Raw genomic sequence first — 6,942 nt, 5'->3', positions numbered from 1 at the left:
ATCAAATCTATTCACCTGTATTTTCACATTGTTTCTTTCTTTGCCTCACCCCACTCTCTCCATGGCAAGATGAGAACCTCTTAGTGTCCTTTGTTTTTGAATTCTGAGTAGTTGCGAAAGGAAGAAAATAGGTCTGCAGCACACTCCTTGCCCAGCACTGGGAGTATAGCTTTCTCATTTTAAATGCAGCATGTTTAGTCCTTCTGGCCCCAGGAGGCTTGGGTTGTTTTACCTTGCTGCTGAAATAAGAATATACTGACACATTTTCATTATTAGATCAAAGGAGAAGGACATTACATGAAGTTGCTTGCAAATGAAATATCAAAATCGGCTGGAGTATACACTTTCATTATAATCAAATACTGTTCTCCTCTTCCCAGAATCAATAGAGGAAACCAAAGAAAGGAGACATGTGGTCTGAAATTAATACGGCCAGTGAAATCAGACTCAAAGCAGATCCATTTATTCACAGTTGATGTGAATAACTGAAACATGGATTTTATAATTAAAATGTCCAGGGTAAAACTGCAACTTAATTTATATGCAGGGCACAAAATGTAATGTGTTAGCTTTATTAGTTTTGTCATTGAGTTGGTAGTCTAAGTTGAAATAAGTGAAACAAAGTATTGCAAAGACCACATTTTTCCAACAGATAAGATTTTTTCCAACTATGTGTACATTAATGTAAGTAATTGTGCTTTAACATGTTTCATCTTTAGAAATTTCACTTAAAATATTGTTCATTATGACTGTCATTGTTTCATACTGTTGTTACCAGCTGTAAAAAAATCAACATTAATTTTTTTTTGATACTATGTTTACATTTTAGACTGTTTAGGACTGATGAGAAAATACCTTTAAGATTATATACCAAATCACCAATGGTCTTAGGAACCATTCTATGAAAATTGCTTAATGTATGGCAAATTGAGTCTATCATTTCTCTTTTTGCATGAGATAATATTATTTGAAACAATGTAGAAAACTTCAATTTTTCTGCAAATATAATATGTGACTTGTACTCATAACTTCACTTCTGGAATTAGTATAAATAAATACATAAATAAATAAAAATTCTAGTATATGGAGAGAAATATCCCTACCCATCTAATTTTGTTAGCAGTATATTGTAAAATTATATATATTTAAATTCCCATTATGAGTACTGTCAAATATCTTAGAATTCATGGATGTAAATTAAGGTTGTAAAAATGGATATGCTTTCTATGGAAATGGACGAATGTCCATTATATCAAATGATAATAAATTTTCTCTGACTAAGTTTTCCTCTGAAACTTAACCTCATGTCACCACTGCTTTTCCATTTCTAAGTCCATACTCAGAAAATTATTTTCAGTATTTGCTGACACAGATTTATGACATTGCCAAGATATTGCTGCTTCCATATTTGTAAAACATTATAAACAAAATCAAAGGCTGGAAACTATAATTCCTTTCTGGGTACTAGCAAGTTTTATTTTTAGTTTTTGGCGTAATCATGTCAAAGCTCACAGCAAGTTTCTATAATTGCAGAGAAGAATATAAAGGTAAGCTTTACTCAATAGTGTAAAATCCATTTTTCCAGTGAAAGTTATTCAATGTGAAGCAGCAAAACGGGTCAGAAGCAATACTTCTTTGTTTCTGTGTTCCAGGAATTTGAGCAAGTTTGAACTATACTTCCATTCATAAAGGTGCGAATGTGTATAGAAACATCCTAAATCTGGGTGGCCATTATTTAACATTAAAATGATAAGAATACGACTAATATGTAAATGATAGACAACAAATGGAAAATGAACCTATGCCCTAAAAGACATTTGTTCTAAAGAAAATACTGGGCAGATATGGTAAAAGAGGAAAAATCAAGTGCTTCCCATATATTATTGAAACAAAGAGAAAATTTAAATTCATGAGCAATGAAGCACTGGAAGGTCCAATAAAATTTCAGTTTAATTTTATCCCTGGGAATTTGTTAGACAGATATGGATAGGTAGAATGCTATATTACAGAACATTTATGTTATGGGTAAACACTAAAACCAGAGAGTGGTAATAGCTTCTCAGCTTAATTACAATTATTTACTCATCATCTTCATTAAAAAGAAATAATAATAACTAATAAAAATAAATAAATAAAATAAGGGGAATATTTTCAATGTGGAATAAAGAAATTTAACCATATGATTCATTCTGTTCTTCATTGTAATTACATGTATCACCATAACAATTAATTACAGGAAACAGAAAGAAAAACTTGTACTGAAGGGTCACATTACAGTCTCAAAATGAGGCATTAATTATTTTACTTTTCTACTCATTCAGAATACACATAATGACTAATGATTAAGTATGTAATATTTCTTCACAACACCAAGAATTAAATTATTTTATATTTCTTTTGGAAACATTTGAAATTTGCATTAGTTCTTTTTCTTTTTCTTTACTCTTTTTGTTTTTAATATTACTGTAAAAATGCTGTACAGAGGGGTTACAGTTACACCAGTTAGGCGATAAGTACATTACTTGTAGATCCTTGTTACCTCTTCCCTTGTTGTTGGCCCACATCCCTTCCCTCCTCCACTTCCACACTCCTCCCCCATACACCCCCCCAAAAGTTGTGGAATTATTTCTAATATACTGTCCTGTGAGTATCATTGTTGCAATGGCTCATCCTGTGTCCTTGTTTCAGCATTTTGTTATTCCCCTTCCCCTCCCCAGATTAGACAAATGTATATACAAGATTCAAAGTACCAAAATCAAGTACAGTGACAACAGGGGATATGCCATAGGGGGAAGAACATACAAAGGAAACAAAAAAATCACCTAGTACATTTAAAACAACAAAGACAGACCTCTTGTGTCCATATCTTGGGGTTCATTTCACTTAGCATCAACTTATATGATCATATGTACATAGCGTTTGAGCTTTTCAGCTGGCATTGGATAAGATTATCCTATACATATAGTAATTATTGCAATTAAGGGACACCATGGGGCCTAAATTTCTTTGGGACTGTCTTTATTGCATTAGTTCTTAATGATACTTCACCAGATACACTTCTATTCATTTGACAGTCCATTTCAGGAGACTGAAAACAATAAACTACCTGTGCAAACTATATAAATATATCTTTGCTCAAATTTACTTATACATCATCAAAACAACAGCACCAAACTTTTTGCTTGTTGAAAATGTTATTCTTGCAATTTCAGGTGTGAATGGTCTGGTATCGCTTTTGGGAAGGGGAAACAAAGGAGGAGGCAACAATGCTTGATAAGAAATGAACTCATTACCTTGCCCATGTAATTGTAACCCCTCTGTACTTTATTTTCACAATAAAAAAAAGATGCTTGGCCAATGCTCACTCACTCATTTTGTTTATAATTTTTATTTTCATTGGAGGTGACTGGAGATTTAAATAAAATCTATATACAATTAGAGATCTCATGGGAAATTGTAAATGTAATTGCTTTCTTCTGAATGAGTAGATACTATGGAACTTTGCTCCTGGATGTTTTGAAAGTACAGAGTAATTTGATTAGATTTAAGAGTTTCAACAATTTCCACACATCAGTCAAGCAGCCCTAACTTCCACAAAGTTTGTCCAAGTGACTGATTTCCTGCACTACCTCTATAGGCTCACTCTGGTTATGACTTCATGGTTCAAAATAAATTTCGAAAAGGAAAAATACTGAAGACTCATATGGTTTCAAGACTTGTATTAAAACTGTAGTAGTCCACAGTAGACAAAAGTCAAGACATTGGATTGCTACATTTAAGACATTTGTTTTCCATAATTTGTTACTGGATCTAAACCAGACAAATTGATCACACAATATAGGGTGCTTTATCAAAATTTAAGCTTTGGTTATCAGAAGTTAGTGATAAAAATAAAATTTCAAGCTGAAGAGTAGGAGAAAATATTCGTAAGTGATAAATTTACAAAGGACTTTTACCCTAAACTGACAAACTCTAAAATCAGTAATATAAACAAACAAACAAATAAATCAATAATAAATAAATAGGAACACTTTACCAAGAAGATATAGGGAGGAAACAAAGCATATCAACTGTTTACAAAATCAGTGCTCATTAAACAAAGTCTAAATATTACCACAAAATACTACCACCTGTGAGGATTAGTTATCCCTTCACACATACTAAATCTATAAAATTTAAAAGAAAATCCAAATTAAGTGTTGATAAGGATGTGGTATGACTAGAATGTTTGTATACTACTGGTGGAAATATCAAATGAGCAACCACTTCAATAACTTCTACAGTTGTTTAGAATATTAATATATATGTACATCTATCTATCTGTATGTACATTTTAGCAATTTTGTTTTCAGGCATTTAAATCTCACATATGAAAGTATCATTTACTTGCAAACAATTTTTACAGAAATGATTCAAGTAGTTAGAGCTCAAATATGTATCCATTGTATCCATATGTATCCATTGTATCCATCAGTAAGCAGCTCAATGTGAGCATTTGTAGTGCATGCTTGCTATGAAATACTACTCTGCCATAAAAAGAAATGAATGGCTAGCGCATCAATACAAACAATACACCTATAAACTCTATCATATAAAAGAAGTGAGGTAAACAGGAGCACACATTTCTGATTGCATACATATTATATTATTATCGAGAATACAAATTTACCCATAATGATAAGATATAAGTTATCTCACATTTCAGGGGAAATAAGAAATATGAGAGACACCAGGAAACTGTATATTCACTTCCATGACTTGTTTGTTTATCAAGTTTGTTGATTTTGTAAATAGTACCATATCATGCATTTTAAATATGTCTAGTTTATCATACATCAGCTCAATTTTAAAACTACTGAATATCAGGATTTTCTGTAATAAAGACAAGCAATAGGACTTTTAGGGAGTGAGATAAATATAAGAGTAAAACCAGTTGTAGCTTCCATTAACCAATGTCTTCGTGACAGCTACCAGCCTCTGTTTCCTTACCCAGAACATAGAAAAAAAAAAGAAAGAAAAAGAAAAGAAATGACACTGCTTAAAGACCTAGCTCAAAGTTAAAATGTGTTACTATACAGAAAGAGTTTGGTAGCAACTAATGCAAGTTTGGCCCTCAAAAATATCAATTGCCTTCCCTATCATCTTTACTATCTCTGAAGTTCATACTGAGCTACAAGTTTAAAGTACAGGAAAAAATGCTAACTTGAGAATCATAAAAATTATAATTTTTATTTTTTGCAGAAATGTCATAAGCCACAAACATAGCATTGTGCGTATACAAGACAGGTATCACTTAGCAGGAAAATTAGAAAAAAAAATCACAGTCATTTAAAATCATACCCTAAAGCAAAAAAAGAACTGTCCAAAATAGCACACAAATGAGTAAGACCTACATGCCCAGATGAAAGCCAGACAATGTCTAAAACAGGAAGACCCGTCACTGTCAAGAATAGAAAGGATTAGGTTATGACCTAAGGGTTGGAAAAGTTTGAGAACTCTTAAGACTTGACTATGTAACTAAAACCATTGGAATAAAAATGACTAAGTCAGTGATTTTCACAGAATTAGTGACAGAACTAGATCAACTGAAAATTTAGTCTAGTCCATTATATAAATGTAGATCATTAAAATATTAGGAAGAAAAAGACCAGACTTCTTGGCCCTAAAATTAAATGCATTGTGTAAAATTTTAATACGAAGAACAAAAAATGTAGGTAACTATTTAGACTATACAAGGAAAACTATGTTAGCTATGTAAGGCTAGCTGAAGGTAAGTTTCTACCTTATTTATGTCATGCAATTTCTCTGCAAAAAATAAATAAATAAAAGGAGAAAAAACTGTCTAGGTGATTACCATTTTTACGAAACATAATGAACCATGTACATCAATTCTAAGAACACTGTGTGTGTGTGTGTGTGTGTGTGTGTGTGTGTGTGTGTGTGTGTGTGTGTGTGTTTTGGTCATGGGGCTTGAACTCTGGGTCAGGGTGCTATGCCTAAGGCTCTTTTTGCTCAGTGAGGGCTCTATTACTTGAGCCACAGCACCACTTCTTGTTTTCCAGTGGTTAATTGGAGATAAAAGTCTCACAGGGACTTTTCTGCTTGGACTGACTTTGAACCGTGTTCCTCAGACCTCTGCCTCTTAAGTACCTAGGAATACAGGTGTGAGCCATTGGCACCTGGCTTAAGCACATTTTCATAAGAACACAATTATCTCTTTTATGACCTTTTTTGTTGATCTCTCTTTCCATATCATTTTTACTTTTATATGGCATTCTATACATTGTACACTTTTCAGTATGTTATCATAGTTCATCTATTTGTCTTTGAAAAGGTACAATGTCTACAACATATATACATACACAGACACACACACACACACACACACACACACACACACACACACACACACACACACACACACACACACACACACACACACACACATATATATTGCGGCGAACGCCTTCTCGGCCAGCGAGGAAGAACGACCACCACACCAGGAGTCTTCTCAGATCACACTTTATTGGAGAGCCTTTTAGTTGAAGGGAGAGCTTGAGCGCAAGAGAGCAAGCAAGGAAATGCAGCCGCTTATATAGGGTTTGGAACATGGGTCGCTTCAGGATTGGCTGTCCGCCTTCTACCGTCACCAGGTGCCACGGGATTGGCTCAGGATTTACAATGATGGCGCATGGGCAAAGCTAGGGACCCGCAGCCCCGCCAAGCACTTGCCTAATATGGAGTCGTTTACCTCTAAGCTGAAAGGAAGTGGGCGCCATCTTGTAATGGCGTTTGTCCCGGCTCCCTGCAATATATATACAAAATCAGTAGATGTTATTGTGTATTTGTCCAAATACACAATGTACATCATTGAAAGTGAACTGTGAAATAAACTGTGTTTATGATCATGATGTGTAGCTCTACCCATTCTGACAAGGAATT

Source organism: Dipodomys spectabilis, unplaced genomic scaffold (assembly GCF_019054845.1).
Source record: "Dipodomys spectabilis isolate Male_0828 unplaced genomic scaffold, ASM1905484v1 ptg000098l, whole genome shotgun sequence".
Lineage (NCBI taxonomy): Eukaryota > Metazoa > Chordata > Mammalia > Rodentia > Heteromyidae > Dipodomys > Dipodomys spectabilis.
Note: the sequence above shows the minus strand (reverse complement) of the source record.